Raw genomic sequence first — 13,296 nt, forward strand, 5'->3', positions numbered from 1 at the left:
GAGGCATAACCAAGCCGGGCAGAGAGCACGGTCTTTGTTCATGCCATTGTGAAATGGCAAACAGGGAATGTCCAATTGTCCTGTTTGCTCCGTTGTATTACTTTGCATGTCTTTTTATCTTTAGCTCCTACGCAGAGCAATGTCATTGTCACCGCCAGAAGCCCGGGGTCTGCAGGGGCCCATCTCCAGTTTATGTTTACTGCGCCGACATGGGGCACTTCATTTACTTTCACCGTCGATGGGTCTGGGGTCTTCCTTCTGTTGTTCTGATGACAGGAGCACATCACATTGGCCGCCGAGAGGCCTGGGATCTTTTGGGGAGCCAAACCGATATGGCCACGGCAGGGCAGGCAGAAGTCCATTTGATTTTTTTCACTGCCTCGACATGGAGCGCTGGTCCGTTCACTGCCGGAGGCCCAGGAACTTCTGTTCTCTGTGCCAACACAGAACATTCTCATTTCCCACCGCTGGCAGCCCGGGATCTTATTGGGGCTCTAGCGGCACAGCACATTACATGCTGAATCCACTCTTCCATAGGGCTGGGCACTCGTCACCTCTGATGCTGGGTGAGGAGACCCAACCCACAGGCAGCAGCGGAGTTTCCCGCTCAGCAGGGCAGGACGCTGCAAAACGCAGGGGACATTACATCTTCAGTTCCTTTTTCCTTCGGCAGCAAAACAAACACAAACCTCATCCATGGACCGGGCCACAGTGAGAGCGCCGGCATTCACCCAGGCAGCAATTATGAATATAATTATACTGGCTGGGATTGGCCACGTCTTTCCCCAGCGAGGGGCACCTCATTCATAGTGCACCTTCTCACTGGTGCTCCAATCGTGGAGCAGGCACTTTCTCCCTCTTGCAGGACCAAACTAGATATTTGATGGCAGATGCCACGGGGGCTGCGGGCTGACCCTCATCCTGGCCACACAAGCTTTCTCTTCACAGAGGGCCGCAGACAGGAAGGATCTACTGACAGGGCGGTGGGCATCCACTCCATTTCACAGCGATGGATGCCGCTTCCTCCTTTTCCCTCCCGTGGGTGACTGACCAGGCCACAGGGTTCTTCTTCCTCGTCACCATGATTGTGGGGCTGGCGGTGCTCACACGGCCGGCCTCACCACTGCTGGGGGGCCCAGTACCTTGGTGGGTTACCAGGATCACCTGGACTAAAGGTTGTGGCAGGGTGGGAGACCCTGGTAGGCCATGGGGACACAGTTTGGGTGCGAGGGGCACCATGGATGCCAGCAGCATCGGGGATGTGGTGTGGCCTGGGTGGACCAAGGGCACCAGGATGATCTGGGTGGCTGGGAGGCCCGGATCAGAGGAACTTGCATTACAGTGATCACATGGTGTGGGCCTGCGGGCCAGGGCTGCAGGACCGTGATCACAGGGTATGGGCCTGCAGGCCCGAAATGAGAGCCAGAGTCAGCAATTTCATTGCTGCCGTCTGCAGCCATTCTGAGGCACGCGCATGCAGGAGCTCCCTTTATTAGCTCGGGTCATGATGCAATCATTGCCCATTTTAAAAGGGCAACACACTTTAGAGGGTCCCCCATAACAATGTGCAAACAATGGAACTTATATACCGAAAGCAAAACATTTCACGATTGAGTTAAACTGTCATATTACCTTCTTTTTGGAAAACACCATGCTAATATGCATGAGCCTGAAAAAGCAACGCAATACGTGTCACATAATGAGATATGTTAAAGAGGCAACAATGGGTCTCAGAACCAAGAATGTATTATTAGGAAACACACAGCCATGCTGGTGTGAAATAACACTCCAAGGCTAAGTGATCATTAATATGCGAAAGGCTGGTTCTAAAGTGCTGTAGGTATGCCAGTTATGGGGGGGTGCTGTAGCTATGCCTTAATGTCTGGGGGTAAGCACATAATAAGGGACCAGGTAAGTGTAGTTAGAACTAGGTATATTGCAGAAAAAGTGCTAAGGCAGAGGTTGTGGCTCACTGAGAATGTAGGGGCCATTGTACATGGTTCCCAAGTGTCAACCAAGACTAGTTCCAAGGTGGATTGTCAGTCAGGTGTCACAGGTTTCCCCCCTTCTCACCTGTCGCTGTTGTTTGCTCGAGCTCTGGGAAGGAGTCTTCTTGCGCATAGTCCGGGTCTTGTAGAGTCCCGTGTGGACGTCTTCAGAGTCCAGTGTGTGTTCGGCGTTCCAACGCCAGGAATGTTCAGTATGTCCGGTAAATCCAGGAGTCGAAGAAGTGTACTCGGAAACGGGTACACAGAAGTCCAGGAAACAGGAGGAAGGGGAACCAAAGGGAATGAAGGAGGAAGTGATAATAGGACCAGGAACCAGGAATCGAGTAGTCAGCGAGAGCGAACTATGGCAGCACACGTCTAGCCACTGCTAGCGGGGCCGCAGGGGCGTGGCTTACTTATAGAACCTGCTACGTCCGGCGTGGAAGCTGGTAAGCAACGTTCCGTGTTTGACGGCCATGTTGGTAGTAGCGCAGAGTGCAAGCCCCGATGTGCCAGGGATCCAAAAGGGACACGTCCGATGATTCATGACAGCATGCCTCCTCCGAAGACCTGTCCCTCTGGGTTTGCCCTGGTGTATGAGGTGATACCTTCTAAGCAATCTGGGAGCATTCAGATTCGAAATTGGTTCCCAGGTGCGTTCACTAGGCGGGTACCCTTTCCACTCAACCAGGTATTGTAGCTGACCATGTTTGTATCTGGAGTCACATATTCGGGACACTTCATATTCCAGTTGATCATTGATAAGTACAGGGTTAGGCCTGGGGTCAGTTTGGGAAGACTGGATTCATGGCTTCAGTAGGGACGTATGAAACACTGGGTGGACCTTCTTCCAAGAGTCGGGTAGTTTGAGTCGGAAGGCCACTGGGTTTATGATTTCCTTTATGGAAAAGGGGCCATAATACCAGGGAGCCAACTTGTTCGGCCGTAGATGTCGAGGCAGTAGTTTTGAGGATAGCCAGACCTTATCACCCACTGCATAGGATGGTCCTGGTCTTCTTTTGGAATCTGCATAATGCTTGATGTGAGTTTGGGCCATTTCCAGGTGTTCCTTGGCTTCCTTGTGCATGTTGATGAGAGCTTCGATCCAGGAGTCGACTGTGGGTACTGGTGTAGGATGTGGGAGAACGGAAGGTAGGACTGAAGGGTGGAATCCTTGACTGCAGAAGAAAGGGCTGGTCTTGACAGCCGAGTGATCTGAATTGTTGTAGGTGAATTCAGCCAGGGGTATTAAGAGTGACCAATCGTCTTGTACCTTGGTAGTGAAGCATCGAAGATACTGCTCTAGGGTTTGGTTCACACGTTCCGTAGCTCCGTTGGTCTGTGGATGATAACCTGAGCAGAGGGCGCGCTGGATCCCTAGTATTCGGCATAAGTGTTTCCAAAACTGAGAAATGTATTGAGGCTCTCTGTCAGATATAATCTTGGAAGGGAGTCCATGAAGTCGGAATACGTGTTCCAGGAAGATTCCAGCAAGTTCTGATGAAGACGGTAGTTTGTACAGTGGTGTAAAATGAGCCATATGAGAGAATAAATCAATAGTGACCATGATGGCTGTGTATCCCCTGGAAGGGGGTAATTCTACAATGAAGTCTGTAGCGATGACTTCCCAGGGTCTTGTTGGTAATGTAGGTTGAAGTAGGAGGTCAGCCGGTCTCTGGTTATCGTGTTTATTTTGATTGCAAACTGCACAGGCTTGGACATACAGTCGAACATCAGTCTTCATTCTTGGCCACCAAAATTGTCTTTGAATTAGGCGGAGGGTGTTGGTGATACCACGATGTCCTGAGTGAAGGGTATTGTGACAGAGAATTATGATTTTTTGTTGTAGTTTCTATGTGGGGATGACCAGGCCATTATCCTTGAACAGATACCCGTCCTTTGTTCTTAGACCCCAGCGATTCTTTCCTATAAATTCCTTCCAGAGGTCAGAGGACTGGGTTTGTATTCAGACGTCTTCCAGGAGGCTGATTGCTTGAGCTACAAAAATTGTGTTGGGAAACATCTTTGGGAAGGACCGATCCTCGAGAGTTTCGTAGTCGGGACGCCGGGATAATGCATCAGCAATTATGTTCTGTGTTCCAGGGACATGCTGGATCTGGAATTGGTACTGGGCAAAGAAGAAGGCCCAGCGAGCCTGAAGGCTATTTCTACATTCCAGAGACTGTAAAACATGAAGATTCCGATGGTCCGTGCGGACTTGAACTGGATGTTTTGCTCCCAGAAGTAGAAGACGCCACTCTGTGAAGGCTTGACGGATGGCTAACAGTTCCTTTTCCAAAACAGAATAATGGGTTTCGCTGGAAGTTAGAGTTTGTGAAAGATAAGCAATGGGATGTTCTAGTTTATCCTCGAATTCCTGCTTTAGAACTGCTCCAATGGCGTAGTTAGAGGCATCAGTCTCCACTAGGAATGGTCGATTGATGTCAGGTTGAGCCAGGATGGGGGCTTGTGCAAACTCTGTCTTCAACCGTTGAAATGCCTCCTCTTGGGATGCGGTCCAGAGAAAGGGAGTATCTTTTTTCAACAATTTAACGATTGGTTGAACTAGCTCAGAAAAGGAGGGTATGAATTTCCGGTAGAAGTTGGCAAGCACCAGGAAGGATTGGATCTGTTTCTGTCATGATCTCTGCTTCCAAAAGGTCAGGGTTTTCCCAACTCCCTTGGAAGCAGATCCATAACCCAGGTTCCGAGTGCCAACCAGTCCCAATTGGGACCTTTTGGACCCAGTCCTGGCGCCAGTGGCACCAGGCTCATAAATATGCCCAGTCCCAGCGCTGGAAGCGCCGGGCTCATAATGCTTGGGTGGACTTACCTGCAGCAGACCATGCTGCTTACTTGCCTGCCAGTTGAGCCTCTGATCCTCTTCTGTTTGGAACTACTTTTCCTGTTGGGTGGGGCAGGAGCCACTCCCTAGATTCAGAACACTGGAACTCTTCTGGAAAGCAGGAACTCTTTTCTTACCTAGGCGTGGCTGTGGAAGGAGACACCTAAGCACTACAGGAGGCTATTTAAACCACACCCGATGGATGAATCTTGCTTTGCGTTATTCTGCATCCTCTGCAGCAGAACGCTCATCGTGTCTTCTGCATCTGATCCTGGGCCTAAGGAAAAAGGCTTACCATCCTGAATCCAGTCTTCAGCAACACCTATAAAGACAAGAAAGAACAGGTTAGCATTACGGTCTTCAGTGACAGCTCTTCACTTACCTGGTCCATCGGCTGTCACCAACGCCTCGCGCTGCATTCCGGCATCTGAAAGACAAAGGCTTACCTACTCTTCGTGCGCTCCGGAGGTCTTCACACTGCATTCCGGCATCTGAAAGACAAAAGCTTACCAACTCTTCGCACGCTCCGGAGGCCTTCGGCGCTGCATCCCGCATCTGAAAGACAAAACAAGGTGCGTTTAAAGACATTGGGGAACTTTAATACTCACGTGCCATTACTCCTTTCCACATCTAACCCAGTGGGTATTCCGGCACCCTGCAGCCGCTCCGAACTTGTACCTGCAAAATAAAAAGACAGTTAGAGCGCATCGTGAAGCAGGCAACAAGCGCTTACTTACGTGCTTCCAGGCGCTTCTATTCATCACACGGGCTCCATCTTCAACTCACTTCAGCCCGTCATCCGCCATCGCCGGAACCCTGCAAAACAAGAAACATCATTACTAAAGACTTTAAAGACATTAGAATTACTCGAAACTTACCGTTCGTTCAGTAAACGACGGACAGCAGTCCTCTGAAGTCAAGAGGCCTGCTCCCCTTATCCAGTGAAGAAACTGGTTACAGCACCCTGCCCCGAGGCAGATGGAGAGCACGGCGTTCACTTACCTAAGGTGAGAGCGTTAACCTTTGGGGTTCTACAGGAGAAGAGAAAGGGAAGAAGAGAGAGACATTCAATAACCCAGTTCCTTAATCCCATATTTTCTATCTGCAGACATCTTACCCTTCGAGTCAGACATACAGTGCACAGAGGTCCAGCCCAAAGAGCCAGCCGTGTGTTACACATCACCTTTGAAGATACGGTATACGCCCAGTCAAGACCGGCGCCTCTACGGGAATCAGGTGAGCGTTACAGAACGCAAAGCCTACCACAAAACTCCCGTCCAGGCGCTATGGAAACCTCGGATACCGACCAGCTAGCCCAGTTACTTGGGGAACTAAGGGCAGAAGTGCATGCAGCCCGTCAGGAAACGAACGCTCTAAGAAGGGAACTGATTATTTCCAAGGAGCAAACAGATGATCTCGCTAGACAATTGCTACAGTCACAAGCCGGACAGACCCCGTTACCCGCATCTGGGGGAAATCTTCCTTCTACATCCTCTATGAATCCAGTGCAGATCAACCTACCTGGGAATGTACCTCTGGCTCCGCCCGAACGATTTTCTGGTGACCCAAAGAGGTTTGCAGTATTTATCAATCAGTGCCGGTTGCATTTCTCATGCCGGCCAGCAGCCTTTCCAACTGATCAAGCTAAAGTAGCTTTCGTGCTTTCGTACCTTAGTGGCAATGCGGCAGACTGGTCGATCCCTCTAGTAAATCAAGATGATCCGGTCCTCCATGATTTTCAAGCTTTTCAGCTCAGTATGGAAAAACTGTTCGCAAGACATTCACAGGGGCAGGCCTTGGACAATGAGCTTCTTTCGTTGCGACAAGGTAATCAAGACCTTTTGGCTTATATTGCGTCTTTCAACAGACTGATATTGGAAACTCAATGGCCTGAGGACAAAAGGATTACGCTGTTTTATAGAGATCTACGTGGAGAGCTCAAAGATGTGTTAGTCCAAGTAGTGAATCCCCCACAAGATTGTTCGGACTATATAGACTTAGTCGTTCAAATAGATCACAGACTGCAGAACAGGAAGGCCGATCGTTCCAAGTTTGATGCTCGAGTATTTTCCAAACCGCCAACTCCTTCCAAAGGAGTAGACTCCGGGGAACCCATGCAAATAGGGGGTCTGAAAGGTCCTCTAACACAAAAGGAGCGGGAAAGGAGAAAACAGTTGCAATTATGCCTCTATTGCGGAAACTCAGGGCACTTCCTTCGAGACTGTCCGGTGAAACCTGCCAAGAAGGCAGTAGGAGCTGCAGTTACCAAAGTTACAAACTCTGAGCAGGGAAACGACCTCGCCCGACAAGAATAGAGGTCCTCTTGCCGAGCGTGAAAACCAGTTCCGTGACCTCGCATTTCGTGATACCTATGGTCCTCATTAGCCCTGATAATCCAGATCGATTACATGCAATTGAAGCTTACGTCGACAGCGGTGCCATCGGCAATTATGTGGATCATGAAATGGTTTTGAGGATGAATCTAACTCTTTGTCCCAAGGCTGTAAAGGACGTCATTACTACGGTGGATGGTACGGAGATAGCCTCCGGGCCAGTAACGCATACCACTCAAGAGGTGACGCTAGTAAGTCAAGATGGACACCATGAGAAGATCGTGTTCGATGTGATCAAGGCCCCTCAGTTTCAGATTATTCTAGGAATACCTTGGTTAGAGAAACACAATCCTCTGATCGATTGGCGAGCAAGAACGGTCCAGTTTCCAGAATGTGTCTCTACTTGTCACCCTCCACCTGGTGTTGCACTGGCAGCAATTTCTTCAGAGACTCCCCAGTTACCTCCCAAATACCTAGAATACCAAGATGTTTTCCGGAAGGATCAGGCTAACTCTCTACCTCCTCATAGGTCTTATGACTGCCAGATAGACCTGATATCTGGATCTACTCCTCCTTGTAGTAGAATTTATGCCCTCACCGAGCCTGAGAACCTTCACCTTCGACAATACCTGGATCAATACCTGGCAAATGGGTTTATTCGTCCTTCCAAGTCCCCTGCTTCTTCAGCTTTGTTCTTCGTTCCAAAAAAGGAAGGAGACCTTAGAACTTGTATAGATTATCGCTCCCTGAACCAGATCACCGTTAAGAATAGATATCCGTTACCTTTGATCCCTGAACTCCTGGACCAAGTCAGAAAAGCATGCATATATACAAAGCTGGATCTTAGAGGAGCTTACCACTTGGTACGAGTAAAAGAGGGCGATGAATGGAAGACGGCCTTCCGCACCAGGTATGGGCTATTTGAATATCAGGTCATGCCCTTCGGACTTTGCAATGCCCCGGCCGCCTTTCAATATTTTATGAACGATGTCCTCAGAGAGCTCATAGATGTGTGTGTTGTTGTTTACATTGACGACATCCTCGTTTATTCTTCATTGGAATCTGAACATCGGAAACACGTGAAAATGGTCCTCGAAAGATTGCGTCAACACAAACTTTTCGCTAAGTTGGAAAAATGTGTTTTCAACGTGACTGAAGTTGAATTCTTGGGATTCATATTATCACCTGGCGGAGTGCGTATGGATTCAAAGAAGGTCGATGCAGTTCTCAAATGGCCATCACCATCCTCCGTAAAAGGTGTGCAAAGCATGTTAGGCTTCGCTAACTTTTACCGCAGGTTTATACCCGAATTCTCTCGAATAGTCCAGCCCATCACTGCCTTGTTAAAGAAAAACAAACGTTTTGAATGGTCTACCGAGGCGGAACAAGCTTTCCAGGATTTGAAGACTAAATTTATCTCTGCACCAATCTTAAAACACCCACGCCCCGAACTCCCCTACATCGTGGAAACTGATGCTTCAAGCCTTGCCATGGGGGCAGTTCTATCACAAAAGGACCCGGTAACCAATCAGTTGCATCCCGTGGCATTTTGGTCCCGCAAATTCTCGCCTCCTGAAATCAATTACACGATTACTGACAAGAAACTTCTGGCTATCAAGTCTGCCTTTAAGGCTTGGCGGCATTATCTACTGGGGGCCCGACACACCATTACTGTGATTACGGATCACCGAAACCTGCAATATTTGAAAACCGCAAAAGCCCAATCCTCTAGACAACTCCGTTGGGCATTATTCTTTGCCGAGTTTGACTTCATAATTACCTATCGACCTGGTACAAAGAACGGTAAAGCTGATGCCCTTTCTCGGATGGGAGTGGAAGAACACTTGATCAACCCTAAACCTGTACCAATCATTCCCGAACAAAGAATTCTGGGTGTAATCGCCACAGAATCCATAGAGGAAGTTAAGGATAAAGCCAGGCAACTTGTAACTCCAGCAGACATACAGAATTGGCATCTGCAGGGAAAGGACTTTGCAGTAAAGGACAACTTATTGTATTTCCAAGAACGATTATACCTACCCAGCACAGATTTACAGAAAAAAGTAATCTCTTGTTATCACGATTCTTTAATGGAAGGACATCCCGGTATGGCCAAGACCTCAGAAAAGATCAAGCGCTACTTCTGGTGGCCGTCTTGGAAAAAAGATGTCAGAGACTTTATAATGTCCTGTGGAGTATGCGCCCAAATCAAGAGTCAAAAGGAAAGACCAGCAGGCCTCTTACGCCCTATTGACATCCCACCTCGCCCTTAGCATACGCTTTCTATGGACTTCATCACCGATCTACCTCCATGCTCCGGATACAATACGATTCTAGTAATCGTGGACTTATTCTCCAAGATGGCGCATTTCATTCCACTCAAAGGCTTGCCAACAGCAGCAACTCTGGCCCGAGAATTTCTCGAAAACATCGTCCGACTGCACAGTTTTCCTTCGGTTCTAATTTCGGATCGAGGTAGTCAATTTATTTCTCATTTTTGGCGAAGTTGCTGTCGGTCGGCTCAAATTGATGTGAGACTATCGACCAGTCACCACCCTCAGACCGACGGACAAACCGAGAGGACCAATCAAACTCTGGAACAGTATTTACGCTGCATGCTGCAACAAACTGAAAAAACTTGGAAAGACATCCTTTGGATAGCAGAATATGCCTACAATAACTCTGTCCATTCGGGAACTGGGAAAACCCTGTTTTTTCTTTTGTACGGCAGTCACCCTCGAACCTCGGAGTTGGAGCCCCTCCAAGATCTTGAAACACCAGCAGTAGACTACCTGCATTCTACAATCACCCAAGCCTTTAAGGAAGCTGTTTCTCACCTTGAAAGGGCTAAAGAACAATACAAGAAAGGAGCAGATCAACATCGGAAGGAAGCCCCTCAATATCAAGTAGGGGATCAAGTCTGGTTATCCACCAAATATCTACCTCTAAAAGGGCCACGCACATTCAACCCAAGATACCTTGGTCCCTATTCCATCACTACCATAGTAAACCCAATAGCGGTCAAGTTGGACTTGCCCCCGCACATGAAGATACATCCGGTCTTCCACGTCTCTCTATTAAAACCCGTGCAACCTCAAACCCGACTGACTAAATCTCCAAAACCTATCCTAGTTGATGGAGAACTCGAGTTTGAAGTCAAAAGCATTCTGGGCTCCAAGATCTCCAAATCTAAACTATTTTACCTAATTGACTGGAAAGGCTACGGCCCCCAAGAGAGATCCTGGGAACCTGCTGAATATGTCCACGCTCCTCGCCTAATGAAAAGATTTCACCAAACATTTCCTGACAAGCCAAAACCCCCGGAGAAGCCCGGTTTGGGAGGGGCCTTTAGGGGGGGTACTGTCATGATCTCTGCTTCCAAAAGGTCAGGGTTTTCCCAACTCCCTTGGAAGCAGATCCATAACCCAGGTTCCGAGTGCCAACCATTCCCAATTGGGACCTTTTGGACCCAGTCCTGGCGCCAGTGGCACCAGGCTCATAAATATGCCCAGTCCCAGCGCTGGAAGCGCCGGGCTCATAATGCTTGGGTGGACTTACCTGCAGCAGACCATGCTGCTTACTTGCCTGCCAGTTGAGCCTCTGATCCTCTTCTGTTTGGAACTACTTTTCCTGTTGGGTGGGGCAGGAGCCACTCCCTAGATTCAGAACACTGGAACTCTTCTGGAAAGCAGGAACTCTTTTCTTACCTAGGCGTGGCTGTGGAAGGAGACACCTAAGCACTACAGGAGGCTATTTAAACCACACCCGATGGATGAATCTTGCTTTGCGTTATTCTGCATCCTCTGCAGCAGAACGCTCATCGTGTCTTCTGCATCTGATCCTCGGCCTAAGGAAAAAGGCTTACCATCCTGAATCCAGTCTTCAGCAACACCTATAAAGACAAGAAAGAACAGGTTAGCATTACGGTCTTCAGTGACAGCTCTTCACTTACCTGGTCCATCGGCTGTCACCAACGCCTCGCGCTGAATTCCGGCATCTGAAAGACAAAGGCTTACCTACTCTTCGTGCGCTCCGGAGGTCTTCACACTGCATTCCGGCATCTGAAAGACAAAAGCTTACCAACTCTTCGCACGCTCCGGAGGCCTTCGGCGCTGCATCCCGCATCTGAAAGACAAAACAAGGTGCGTTTAAAGACATTGGGGAACTTTAATACTCACGTGCCATTACTCCTTTCCACATCTAACCCAGTGGGTATTCCGGCACCCTGCAGCCGCTCCGAACTTGTACCTGCAAAATAAAAAGACAGTTAGAGCGCATCGTGAAGCAGGCAACAAGCGCTTACTTACGTGCTTCCAGGCGCTTCTATTCATCACACGGGCTCCATCTTCAACTCACTTCAGCCCGTCATCCGCCATCGCCGGAACCCTGCAAAACAAGAAACATCATTACTAAAGACTTTAAAGACATTAGAATTACTCGAAACTTACCGTTCGTGCAGTAAACGATGGACAGCAGTCCTCTGAAGTCAAGAGGCCTGCTCCCCTTATCCAGTGAAGAAACTGGTTACAGCACCCTGCCCCGAGGCAGATGGAGAGCACGGCGTTCACATACCTAAGGTGAGAGCGTTAACCTTTGGGGTTCTACAGGAGAAGAGAAAGGGAAGAAGAGAGAGACATTCAATAACCCAGTTCCTTAATCCCATATTTTCTATCTGCAGACATCTTACCCTTCGAGTCAGACATACAGTGCACAGAGGTCCAGCCCAAAGAGCCAGCCGTGTGTTACACATCACCTTTGAAGATACGGTATATGCCCAGTCAAGACCGGCGCCTCTACGGGAATCAGGTGAGCGTTACAGTTTCACAGTTGTAGGAGCAGGCCAGGATAGTATGGCATTTACCTTTGATTGGTCCATTCCTATTCCTTCTGGACTAAGGACACATCCTAGATAGTGAACAGTGCAGATGTGGAAAAGGCATTTCTCAGGTTTAGCCAGAAGCTTCTGTTCGCGTAGTCGCTGTAACACTGCCTTCACATGCTCTTCATGCTGAAGATGGTCCTTAGAAAATATTAGGATATCGTCCAGGTATATTATTATGAAGAGAAACAACATATCAGAAAACACCCGATCCATGAATCGTTGGAAGACCGCTGGAGCATTGGTGAGTCCAAAGGGCATGACCAGGTATTCAAAATGACCAAAGGTCGTTCTAAAGGCCGTTTTCCATTCGTCACCTTCTCTTATACGGATCAGATGGTAGGCACCTCTGAGATCTAATTTTGTGAAGACTACAGCTCCTCTCACTGCTTCCAAGATGTCTGAGATTAAGGGCAATGGATAGCGGTCCTTCAGGGTGCACTGATTCAACCCAGGATAATCAAGACAAGGCCTAAGCTCTTTGGTGTCTTTTTTAGGAACGAAAAACAACAAAGCTCCTGCGGGTGATTTGGATGGTCGTATAGTGCCATTTTCAAGGTTGGTATCCAAGTATTCACGGAGGGCCCTTTTTCTCAGGTTCAGACAATATGAACAATCTTGCAAAGGGAATCACGGCTGAGGGCTCAGTGTCAATAGCACAGTCTTAGGGTCTGTGAGGTGGTAGGGCCTGAACTATGGCAGTTGAAAACACATCAGTGTAATGCTGATAAGCCCTAGGAACCTGGATGATATTTGAGACCATGAATGGCCCTTGCTGGTCTGACGGAGTAGCTCAAGGAGATGTTGGTGAGGAATCCAGGAATAGACAATTAGACATACAATGCTCTGAACCCAGGAACAAGGAACCTGCTGCCCAGTTGATGTATGGGTTGTGTTTTTGTAACCAAGGCATACCCAGCACCATTGGGTAGTGAGCAGACTTAATGATGTCAAATTTGATCACCTCTCGATGATGATTTATCGAGAGCTGCAACTCCTGAGTTTGTAGAGTTAGTGTTCCTGAAGAGAGGGGTCTTCCATCAATAGCCTCTACAGGTTGCGTGATGCCTCGAGTTTCATATGGAATGTGGTGGTTAGTGACCCAATCTTGATCTATAAATATCCCCATGGCTCCACAATCCACCAATACCAAAATGGGGTAGGTCTCGTTCTTGGATGGCGATAGAAAGGCCTGTAATATCACAAGGTTGTTTTGTCCAGGAGAGTTCAAGGATGGAATAGACATGGAGC

The sequence above is a fragment of the Ambystoma mexicanum genome, chromosome 7q (genome assembly GCF_040938575.1).
Source record: "Ambystoma mexicanum isolate Mex_15411 chromosome 7q, UKY_AmexF1_1, whole genome shotgun sequence".
Classification (NCBI taxonomy): domain Eukaryota; kingdom Metazoa; phylum Chordata; class Amphibia; order Caudata; family Ambystomatidae; genus Ambystoma; species Ambystoma mexicanum.